General features: G+C 46.0%; 1 protein-coding gene across 3 annotated transcripts in view; it reads left to right on the top strand.

The window, feature by feature from the left end:
* Positions 1 to 12,633, top strand: part of LOC139060020 (monocarboxylate transporter 12-like) — a 207,265-nt gene that overhangs the window by 146,482 nt on the left and 48,150 nt on the right. The window contains exon 2 of one of the 3 annotated variants that reach the window (XM_070538698.1): positions 9,902 to 9,953. The exons of the other annotated variants lie outside the window; for them this stretch is intronic. The gene's annotated coding sequence lies outside the window, so the exon portion shown is untranslated. The remainder of the gene's footprint in view (positions 1 to 9,901; positions 9,954 to 12,633) is intronic. 3 annotated transcript variants of the gene reach the window in all.

Here is a 12,633-nt window from a genome sequence, read left to right as displayed (position 1 = left end):
TCGCTAAAGAGGGTACTAATGGCTTCTATATAATTCGAGGAATGCCGTAAGACTAACGTTATTGCTTTACCTTATCTGGAACACGAGTTGTGAGGTTTTGAAGTTGAAACTCTAAAGAGTGCCTTTCTGGTGCTTCACATTGAAGTCTGGCGACTCTTGTTCCCGGTTTCCGACGATTGTGTCTTACGACAATCCCTGAATTATACAGAAGCCACTAATACCCTGTTTATGGAAATCTAACGAGCAGATATTGTACAAATCTTTGCAGAAAATAATTAAAGGAACCTTGCATAAAATTAAAACCAAGGGAGAAAAGCAAAAATGAACGTCATATTTGAAATGAGAACTTGACATTAAACAGCAAGTCTTTCAGGGGACACTTTAAATTTTTTTTTAATTGGCTGGGTCCGATCGCACAATTCTAGTCTATGAGCTGCTCTACTCGAAGAGGCTGAAATTGCAAAAAAAAAAAATAGAAATGCATAATACACTGATTAACAAAACTTCGCTAATTAGGTTATTAACTAATTAGCTTATGGCATATATTCCAATTTACAATGTCCAGCCCGGAAGTCAGTTGGTGATGAGCAGGTAGCGATTATTTGCGGTTTGTTTGAGGTAGACGATAACAGCTTATGCGCTGAAATTCAGACCCCAAGACCCCGGATGACGAAGAAACAAGGTTACAATGACCGTCTATGGCTGGCTTAACGCGTTCAGAGATGATGGTTTGGACACTACCGTATTCAGGGGCCTTGTCACGTCCTTCAAGCTGTTCTTTTTATTTTTTTACGATTCCTGTAACCAGCTGCTCCTGCAAAAGAACATTTTAGATGCTAACGGACGTAAAGGCCAAACTCAGAACACTCATTTCGCAGGAGTTGCTTCGCTGCCTGATGCCTGGACAAATTTCTTTTAACTGCTGTCACAGCAAAATGATTGACGACGTTCAGATAAAGCACACGGATCGCGAGAGCTAGCGTCCTCTTACTTATTCCTTCATGCATGTAACAAATGACCGTCCACAATGGCGCACTCGCCCTAAATCCTGCAGCTCTATCTGTATACGGACTTTAAAAGAGCAGGCCCGCATACGAAGCGTATATCGAATAGACGGGGAGGAATTAATGAGCAAATGAATCCATGAATGAGATTACAAACCGTCCAACCGGCCGAGAATATACGGGCGGTACCCAGGTTAGTATTGCAGAAAAGCGGGCATTCTTACGCAAGAGCGGCTGAAACGCGCTGGCTCTCCCTGGCGCGGAGGAGCTCTTACAGGGCTTCGCCCGCTCCTGCGTCCCCGTCTCTACTCGTCGATAGCCGAAGTCGTAAAACGAGCCACGTCGGTGCGAAATCCATTAGGCGGAGACCCTCGTGGAACGCCTGTTTATCTCTCTTCGCCCCCTTCCCGGCGGGAGTTGTTTCACAACGAAGAACAGCGCGTCGCACGCGTTCGACGTTAAGGCTTCAACGCGGACCGCGTAGGCATTGAAATAAAGCCGCACGTGCTGCGCCAGAGCCGGCAGTGGTTGTGTGTCGCTTTAGTGCCGTTACTGGAAAGGGGGGGGGGGGGGGGGGGCTTATGACGCCAGGCGCGCTTGGACACCACAGCATCAACGCTGTGGCACGGAAAAGTGCGACAACGTATCGAGCCTTGTCACAAAAACTTGAAGTCATTCATCCTGCACCTGTAGTCACGTTTGCAGTTCAAGGGGTGGCGTTACAACGGCCATTAATTTTTACCCGATGACAGCCAGAGAAGTCGGTGCAAATGGCGACTGAAGACATCGTACAAAACCTTCGAAGCTACATATCAGATAGCAGTAGCCTTGTATTCGTTCGGGAGCGGCTGAAGTTGTCAAATAGGCCAATCAACAAGCTTTCTTATGAAATGTATAACGTTTGAAACTAGCTCTACGAGGTGTTACAATAGATTCGCGAGTGTTCATTCTGCTTCTATTGATGTTACCTTTGGACGTAACGAAAGGAAATAAATATGTAACGCACCACGGCTGTTGTATTATTTATTTATTTATTTATTTATTTATTTATTTATTTATTTATTTATTTGTTTATTTTGCTGCAGCACATATAATGATGGAGTAGCCAAAGTATTTCGAAGCTGAATCTTTCCAAACAAAGCCATTTATAAACGAGCAGGTCATGATATGGCTATTCCTTTTAAACAGGAAAAATCGATGCCTTCAATAAACGTTACAGTGGCAAGATGTTGTAGATGGGGTATAACGCAACCCAAGACAAAATGTGGCACGGTGCGCTTTACGTGCAAGCATATGCCTCTTAAGAGCCCTTCAACTTGCACTACCTGCGATATCTTAGTTCTCAAGGAAAATGAGTACTGAGGGAATACTATTGTTTCGTTTGTATTTCTTTATTGAATAACTGTCGACCCAGTCATTAGGCTATGGAGCCTGATTTAGCAGAATTGGCAGCAAAAAAATAATTACGTCACCTTTTATCACGACAAGTTCAGAACGCGCGAAGATGCAGCACGGCTTCTTACGTGAACAATGCGACTGTTCAGGTCACCGACATTTGGTGTGGTGGTCTTGTAGTACCAGAAAACACTGTGGTGTACTCACAGACTATCGCCATACTTCCAAAATATGAGTCCACTGCGGGTACTGGAGAACAGTGTGCTTACTTTTCCGCTTTTGACACAAGTGCTTTCACCAAATGTTACGCGTACGTTGGCGATCATTATATTAACACGCAATAATTCATCGTTTCCCTATGCTTAAGGAGTCTTTGCAGCACGGTACGGCATGGTTCCTTTAGCATTCGATGCGCCAATATCGAAGAGAGAGGGAAAAAAATATGCAGTGATGATTTCGCTGTAAATGCAGGAGAAATGCGTTACCATGTCATATCTCACCTCTTTGAGGTCCCGGATACACGATTTGAACCGCGTTCACCACATTGCAAAATGTTCAGTAGCACACGCGATACACGTCCTGCCTCTTCGAGGAGCGGAGTGCAACGTGCAACTAACAGTGGCCCAGAGCAGACCATCGTCAGTTGAATGAATCCTGGAGCTTTCAGTACCAAAAACACAATTTGTGTATGAGGCACGCCTTAGTGGAGGACTCCAGATTAATTTTGACCCCTTCGTGCTTAGCAGCGCATTAACAAAGCCGCTAAGCCACCACGGCGGGTCCATCGTCAGTAGCACTGTATATACAACATTGGGGAAGTTATCCGTAGTTCTTAATTGCATCAAAGAAATAATAAATAAATGGAAATGAAAAGTTGATAAAAAAAAATCTTACCGCAGGTGGGATACCAACGCACACCTTCGCATTGCACGTGCGATTCTCTTACCAATTGAGCCACCGCGGCGCTATTTTCCCGTCCACTTTCTAGGGTATTTATGTTTATGTACAAGAAATAACCTAGGGAGTGTTAGCCAGCGCCGCCACTTACGGCATTGGCGATGGATGTTGAAAATCCTTTCTGCCGCAGGCGTCACGCCTATGTGAACTTTTTCAGTGAAGGCAACCGGTCAATAAACCCACACAGGCTACCCAAAGGCACCAAATTTGCCGGATTCGAGGCCCTCGCTATGTAATGAACTACAAGAAAGTAAACGGAGGGGTCCGATCTTTATTAGTCAGATGATAAGAAGCCAACGAACAATGACACCAAGGACAGTATCAGGAAAATTATGCGTAGGACCGGAGCTGAACCTGAATTATACGATATTTGTTTTTCACTCAGGAGTAAACCATAAAACAAAACATAATGGTTTTTGGTTTTGATTGGGCACCTTTTCTGGATCTTTGCATCTATGCACTGCATGCACCTGTGGGTGCATAATTTGTAAATGCACGCGAGAATTCGCAGCGCCGTTATTGCGGTTTTCAACGTGTCACGCCTGGAGGCTACATGCACGTTTGTAATACACTCGTTTACGTTTCAAATTGGACTATTATTTTTCTTTTCTCTCCTTATCTGTTCTTCCCTCCCGCCCTATCCAAGTACAGGGTAGCCAACCACGCGCGTCTTTGGTTAACTTCCCTACCATTCCCTCTTCGTTTCTCTCCCTCTCTTTGAAATTGCTGACCATCAGATTGTTTTCAGGTGGACCGCGCTGAAAGGACCAACCACTTTCTGCTAGGCAATAGCTTTTTATACCATGTACTCAGTGGCGTACCAACTGTTTCTAGAGTGCTCTCTTATCCTCCTCCGTCTCCTTCCTGTCTCTCCCTTTCTCTTCCCTCTCTCTCTTTATATATATATATATATATATATATATATATATATATATATATATATATATATATATATATATATATATATATATATATATCATCAGCCTATTTTAATGTCCACTGCACGACGAACGCCTCTCCCTGCGATCTTCAGTTACCTGTCTTCCGCTAGATTCCGACTTACGTCTGGAAATTTACTAATTTCATCACCCCATTTCATTTTCTGTCGTCATCGACTGCACTTCCCCTATCTTTCCACCCATTCTGTAAATATACTGGTCCACCGGTTATCTATGCTACGCATTACACGTGGCCTACCCAGCTCCGTTTTTTTCTCTTAATGTCAACTAGAATATCGGCTATGCCCGTCTGCTCTCTGATCCACACCACTCTCTTCATGTCTCTTAACGTTACATCTAACATTTTTCGTTCCATCGCTTTTTGCACGTTCGGTAACTTGATCTCGAGCTTCATTGTTAACCTACAAGTTTCTGCCCCATATGTTAGCACCGGTAGAATGCAATGGCTGGACACTTTTGTTTGACACGAGAGTGGTAAGCTACCAGTCGGGATTTCCTAATATCTGCTGTATACACTCCATGCTCCAAAATTCTGTAAATATGCATAATCAGAGTCTAGATAAACGTGCATATATATATATATATATATAGTGAAGGTGACAGTGATTGCTATAGTGATTGCCATTGTATAGAATGGCAATCTGAAATGGAATGGAATGCATAGGATTGTATAGTTATAGTCTGTCGCTGAGCTGAGACAAAAGAAAAATCGCTAAAATTGTCGCTAGAACGGTCACCCAGATTTTAAATAGAGTAGGCGTTTTAGAATACAGGAATATAAGTTAACGTGAAGTAAATCATTTACCTAGATGTTCTATGTTTGTCTAATGTTCGTGCAGATAACGATAAACGGTGAATTTATCAGCAGGATGCAAAAGGCTGTATTAGTCATTCTTAAATATTTACATAACGGATAATGACAGCCTATAGATTCTGGGTTTACTTTCAGATTGTAAACACAAATAGCAGTTTTACTGGCACAAAAAGGTGCTTAGTCTACGTTATTCCTCCAATTATGCTGGTTACCGAGGTTCTTAGCAGAACTAGATTCTGCGGAATGAGCTTGGCTGTATGTTGTCGAGACGGCGGGGTCAACTACCCCAACTTTATACAAGTCGAATACTCAGCTACCGCCCTTGATCCACCTGAAAGCTGTCATGAAGTTTTGACTGGTCAGAAAGCTGTGAGAAATGGGAGCAATTTGTTCATGTTCGCGTGAACCAGCGCAGCCAACACGGTATCTTCGCCTTTCTTATACAATCGGTTAATTTCATTCACCTGCTGTGTTCAAGATATGAACATACGATTTATTCCGATTGGTTTTGGTGGATTAATTTACTGCTACGCTTGCGAAAGTCCACAAAACGAACCATTTGGTGATACCGCAGAGCCCGCAGCATATTTTTTCTTTAGGAATATAAGAGAGAGAGAAAGCAAGGGTAGGGAAGGCAGGGAGGTCAACCAGAACAGCATCCGGTTTGCTACCCTACACTGGGGGTGGGGGAAAGGGGAATAGAAAGAGGAAGAAAGGGAGAGAGTCAGCACTGAGTACATGTGGGAGGGACACCATATACAATGACACTATAAGCGGTCTCTTAAGCCCGTGCACTTTAAGTACCGCACTAGTGCACGAATCGCTTTTCGAGCCAGTGACGGTTGTGGCCACGGTCCGAGTATCTTTGACTCGGTGAATGGTCTCGAGTCTAGTCTGTGTAAAGTTGCCCGCAGAGAGAGGCGTTGGACATCGTAGCGAGGGCATGTACACAATACGTGCTCGATGGACTCCTCGCACCCACAGGAGTCGCACATCGGGCTCTCGGCCATTCCCATACGGTAGGAGTATGCGTTCGTGAACGCCACTCCCAACCACAAGCGACACAACAAGGTTGCTTCGCCGCGGGAAAGGCTAGGTGGCAGTTGTAGCCGTAGCGTGGGGTCCAGTTGACGTAATCTGCAATTGAAGCCACTTGATGTCCAGAGATCTTGGGACTTCTTGCGCGCAAGTAGGCGAAGTTCTCTGGCAGCGTCCGACCTCGCCAAAGGTGTTGGGTGCGTCTTTGTATCTTCGTGGGCACACCGGGCAGCCTTGTCAGCTAGGTTGTTGCCGACGATGCCACAGTGAGCAGGAATCCACTGAAATACAATGTGGTGTCCTCTTTCCAGAGCATGGTGGTGCAGTTCCCTGATTTCAGATGTCATTTGCTCGTAAGTTCTTCGACGTAACGCGGACTTGATGCTATGAAGGGCTGCCTTAGAGTCACAAAATACGACCCACTTCTCTGTTGGCTCTTCGGTGATGTACATCATAGCGGCATGGAGAGCTGCAAGTTCTGCCGATGTAGATGTAGTCGTGTGCGACAGTTTGAATTTAACTGTAACGTTCTTGGCTGGAACGACGAATGCGGCAGTTGAGCTGGTAGGTGAGGTTGAACCATCGGTATATATGTGTATGCGGTCATGATACCTCTGGTGCAGTAATAGGAGTGTAAGTTGCTTCAGAGCCGGCGATGGATGATTGGACTTTTTTGTAATTCCAGGAATATCAAAATTCACTTGAGGCTGTCGCAGGCACCACAGGGGGGAGGAAGGCTTCGCCGCCGGTGTAAAACTTGCTGGTATGTACTCTTGATGAGCGTTAAGCACTCGTGAAAAGGTCGCTTGAGGTCTCTCGGCTGGTAGGGAGGCCAAATGGTGGTCGGGGATCCTTGACAGATGGCGAATGTGCGCTCTGAGAGAGTCGACAGCTACATGTGTCTGGATTGTATGGTCTCCTGCGATGGCAATTGTTGCTGCTGTTGACGTGCACCGAGGCAGCCCCAAACACGTGCGTAGGGCTTGACCTTGTATGCTCTCCAAGGTGCGAAAGTTCGTCTTGCATGCATTTGACAACACTGGTAGGCTGTAACGTAGGAGTCCGAGAAACAAAACCCTGTACAGCTGCAACATAGAATGGACTGGTGTACCCCAGTTTTTCCCGCATAGAAATTTGAAGACCTGAGCAATGGCGACTAGCTTCTTCTTCAGATAGACGCAGTGAGGGCTCCACGAGAGGTTGCGGTCAATGATGACGCCCAGAAAGCGATGTGTCTTAACATAGAATACAGCTTGACCATTGATGGTAACAGGATACGATGACATTTGTTTCCGCGTAAAACCAAGTAAGGCGCACTTCTCAGTAGACACACTGAGGCCTTGCTCTCGGAGATAAGAAGCCGTCATGGTTGCCGCCCGCTGAAGCCTGGCTCTTAGCTGAGGGCGAGTCACCGCAGAGGCCCAGATGCAAATGTCGTCGGCGTATATTGAGACATGTACTGTCTGCGGTAGGTAATCCGCTAGTCCTACCAGGACGAGGTTGAACAAAATAGGGCTCAACACCCCACCTTGCGGCACACCACGGCAGATGTAATGGTCTGAAGTTGGGCCGTCTTCGGTCTGTAAGAAAAAATGCCTTTCAGTCAAATAGTCTTGAATCCATTGATACATCCGGCCACCAACTCCAACAGCCTCAAGTGAGTTTAGTATGGCCTCATGGGCGACGTTATCGTAGGCTCCTTTTATATCCAGAAAAAGTGCCGCAGACAGGCGCTTGAGGCTTTTTTGATTTTGGACCCATGTTACGATGTCAATGACGTTGTCTATGGACGTGCGACCTCGACGGAAGCCTGTCATGGCGTTCGGATAGATGTTGAATCGTTCTAGGTACCATTCCAATCGGGCAAGAATCATTCTTTCCATCACTTTGCCGACGCAGCTCGAAAGCGCAATCGGACGATATGATGAGATCTCAAGCGGTGACTTTCCAGGTTTCAGAATGGGGATCAAGCGGCTCGATTTCCATTGTTTAGGAACGGCGCCGTTCTGCCAAGACTCATTGTAGTAGTTGAGAAGCTCATCACGTGCCTCATGTCCAAGGTGGCATAGGGCAGCATACGTGATGCCATCAGGTCCTGGTGACGAAGAACGCCTGCAAGTCGCCAACGCAGCATCGAGCTCTTCGAGTGAAAAGAGCACGTTGATTTCTGGTACACGTGCCTCAGGGATGTCATTCAATGCTGCGTCAGTAATGATGGCCACGGACCCAGCAATCCGTGCGCAGAACTCTTCAGCCAATTGAAGTTCCGAGCGAAGTTGGTAGAGGGCCAGAGCAGCGAAGGGCTTCCTTTGATGCGGAGATGAGCGAAGACCCCTAACCGTTCTCCATATGTGCGAGAGCGATTTTCGGGGATCAAGCGATTGACAGAATGTTTTCCATCGCTTATCTTCCAATTTATCCTTGCGACGCTGGATTTTCTTTTGTATGCGTCGTGAAGCCCTCAGATCCAAGACGGACTTCGTGCGCCGATACCTCCTCTCCGCCTGTCGGCGTGCCGCACACAGCCTATCCAGTTCCACGTCCAAGTCTGTTCGCCTTGTTGACCTTGTAAGCGAGCACATGGACGTTTTCAATGCCTCTGCGATTGTTTCTTCGATAGTGTGTGAGAGGCCTTCCCGACAAGTGTCATCCATATCCTTCTTAAATTTTGTCCAATCAACTGTACGCAACACAGTAGAGGAGCGTTGCTCAATTCTTCTAATCGTTATGTATGTTGGAATATGGTCGCTTCCATGTGTTTCTACGTCTGTAAACCATTGGACGCTCGAGGCAAAGCGCCGTGACACCAAAGTCAAGTCCAAGCAGCTACTGTAGCTCGTGCCTCGCAGAAATGTAGGGCTGCCGTCATTTACACAGCACAAATCATGGTCGGCAGCAAAGGAGGCAAGGCTCCTGCCTTTGGAGTCCATTTTAGTGCTTCCCCATAGCTGGTGATGCGCGTTGAAGTCACCTGTGATAACCCAGGGACCATTGTTCATTAGTAATATTTTCTTAAGTCGTTCGCCGTCAAAGTGACCCGCTGGGGATATGTAGGCACCAATTAGTGTAAATGACACATTCTTCTTTTGGACATTTAGGCAGACATATTGGTTGTCGTCATGAGGCTCTATTGCGTTAGCGACATATGTGAAGTCCGTGTGGATGTAGATGATCACTTTCGTGCTCGCACCGCATGTGGACGAGACGAAAGATTCATAACCGGACAGTCTGAGTGGAGTTGATGTATTTGGTTCGCAAATGACCAGTATGGGGAAGCGATTTGTGAAAATGAATTGGCGAAAGTCTGATATACGGGTCCTTAGACCCCTGGCATTCCATTGAAAGATCGACGCACTTGTAACGCCAATCTTGTAAGCCCAATGTGAAGCCTGTGATGACCACTATGGTGTGAAGCCCAATCGCAGTGTGAAGACTATCCATGTGAAGCCAACCATTCCGTCGTGAGTTTTTGGCGTTTACATGCAGCTTTTGAACAATAAACTGCGTTCTAAAAGGTGATTTTCGAAACAACTTTCCTAACTTCGGAGTCGTGAAAATGTCGGTAGTTATTCCTTAAAGCCGCTAACAAAGTCTCTGGTCGCTAAACAGACAACTTTGTCGCTAAACATGTGCACACAATAACGTCGCTAAATAAAGCGAAAAAACGCTAAAAGGGCTACACTGATTACAAACCGCTAAATTTTGATAAGCAAATTGGATTTTCTGTTTTCCAGATGGTTATGCTAGACGGCCCTGACAAACACGAGATGAATCAAGCAGCGTAAGGTGAAACTTGTTCTGCACTTCATGATGACAGCCTCCTCTGCAATGCAGCCGTGCAAGGCGCGTCCCACAGATGACCCGCACCCCGAAGAACCGTACCCATTTAATTTAACTTCTTCGTGAAGCCAGCTGAGCGTCGTTTTCAACAGCACATGGCAGCGAGGCCCGAAAGGCAATTCTACGTGCCAAATCAAGATATATGTAACAAGAAAAGCATACTTACGTGGGCGATATTACGGAAGAAAATTTGGCCTCAGCTGTTGTTTTGTTGGATTTGCATGTTTGCCTACTTAAAAAATGTGAGGGGGGCGGCAAATGGCAACCCCTACTTTAACCCCCCCCCCCAGCACACACTTCTGAAAGTGCCTATACGCCCCCCCCCCCAACCCCCCGGTAGATACGCCTATGCATGAATGCTAAGAAAACTAATGTAGATAATATAGAAACAACCATTTATTATGATGGATTCTTCTGAGGTGTGCTTCCACAAGCTCTTTATGCAACTGCATGCTGCTCGAATAACATCAGGCATGCTTCTCTTTTCTATGCTTCTGTTCTGAGATCGTTCCGTGCATCTCAGAAGCACCATCAAGCTTTTGTACAAAGTAAATACCCGCTGGTCTATTGCAACTACTCTTAGGCTCTGCATACGAAGCTAAACCGGTTAAAGCCAGTTTAGACTTAGTTGTTCATTCCATAGTTGAGTCGGAACTGAACCGTTTTAGCTGAACCGGAGCGAAAACCTAAACGAGAGAAATTTTGGTTCGACACTGACTAAAGCAAGGCGCCGCTGACCTCAAAGAGAATAAAAAACAAGCACTGTAAGCTTGACCTTACATTTTCCGCCAAAGTCATTTATTCCGTCATTCGCGCTTCCGATTTTCGCGCCGAAAAACGTCACCCGTATTAAGCGTTTTACCTCTAGCAATATGTTTGCAGTGTAATGCAACAGATGGCAGCACCACCCTGCATTGGGCTCGTGATGAAAAAAGCGGGGCTCTAAAGTTATGTTTGCCCGGCGTACTCAAACTAGCTGATGGAATGCGATAGCTGTAAGATAAAGGTAAGATGAAAGCTATCGGAATCTGTCTTTCGGTGCAGTTTAAGTGATTGTATTGATTACACATCGCGATCTCTGCAGAGCACAAACCTTCTTTTTCAAATACGGCGCTCCTGTAGTTGTGAAGTAAGATCATCAGGTGGCGCGAAGAGCGCTATAACAGTCTGGCAAAGGGAAAAACAGAGGGCGCCGCCTTATTGGTAACGCTAGAATTACTGTATATGGTATATGGTAGCACATACAGTAACTCTAGGTAACGCTTTAGGGTAACGCTAAAGCCCTTTAGATAACGCTTAACGCAAAGGTCAGTGCTGGAGCGGAGCGGCCCATTGCAGGTCAAAGTTGGTTTTTTATTCTATGTGCAGGTCTTGTCTCTTTCTTTCGGCGGGCCTCATCCTTTCACGCAGTGCGCAAGTTTAGCTGCTGGTGCAACTAAACAACGTGCCCTTATTTAGTATAACTTGGCAGCACCTCCGGGACACCAAAGAGGCGACTGGGTGACCAAAGCCGGGATGCTGGAGTGTTCTTTCCAGCTTTAAACCCATCACTGCCCCTCGTGTGCCCTGGAGATTCTGCGTCGCCTGCTTTACTATAATCTCTGGTCGCTCAGCTCCCGATACGTCCGTTCGCCAGTACTACTTTTATTTTGGAATTCTAAAATGATTCTTTTGTGCCAAACCACGCAGTGAAAGCAAATTCCTTCCCGCAGAATAAAAGAGCGAGGGAAACAAGAGGCGCGCCCTTCCGAGTGAGCGGCTGCTGCCCCCGCCTGCTGGAACGTCTTGCAAAGGACCCCTAGCTCACTTGCTAGAGGGCATCAGCAGTGTGAAACCATACCGAGCCAGTTCAAAGCCATATCATGGCGTAATAATAATAATAATAATAATAATAATAATAATAATAATAATAATAATTAATAAACGCAAGCAAGCAGATGACGATTATTGTTGTGTGGCAGATATGCACCCCAAAGGGTGCACCTTTGCCTAAGAGAGCAGTGTAAAACAAAGAACCGATGACAAACTAGAGATCGTCGGCATGTGACTACAAACTTCCGCCGTTCAAGCGAAACCGCACACGATGGTCGCCTGCATTCAGGGCGTCTTTAGCGATGTCAAGATCGCCATCGCTGTTTTCCATGCCTGTCGGAAAACTCAGAAAAATGCGAGTATGTCTCGCGTATAATGCTGCATTGCTAGAGGTAAGCAAGGCTTTGCGAAATAATTGAATTACGCTGAAGGCTAAAATGGTTCGCGATAGTTTCGATTTTCACCGTCGTCAACCTGGATTTCAATTCAGCAAGCTGAACCCCAGTACCATTTACGTGTGGCCATCACTTCAATCGAACAGGCAACGTCCCTGTATGTACAGTCGCGGACAGAATATTATGGACCATGAAATCTAAGAAAAAGCTGAATATCTCCGCAACCTCACAACGCAATCTGGTATTTGCATTTTGGACCTCGACTAGAATATGCTAACAACGTTGTCGTGGGCAGTTTTACTGGTTACTGCTACAGGCTGCTCGGGAATTTAACGTTTTCGGAGATCCCGTGGTCCATTTTATTCTGTCCGCGACTGTACGTACATTAGTGAGCGCACTTGTTTGGAGCGCTGGAGTGG

Source organism: Dermacentor albipictus, chromosome 5, assembly GCF_038994185.2.
Source record: "Dermacentor albipictus isolate Rhodes 1998 colony chromosome 5, USDA_Dalb.pri_finalv2, whole genome shotgun sequence".
Taxonomy (NCBI): Eukaryota; Metazoa; Arthropoda; class Arachnida; order Ixodida; family Ixodidae; genus Dermacentor; species Dermacentor albipictus.
Note: the sequence above shows the minus strand (reverse complement) of the source record. Positions and strands in the feature narration are given on the sequence as shown.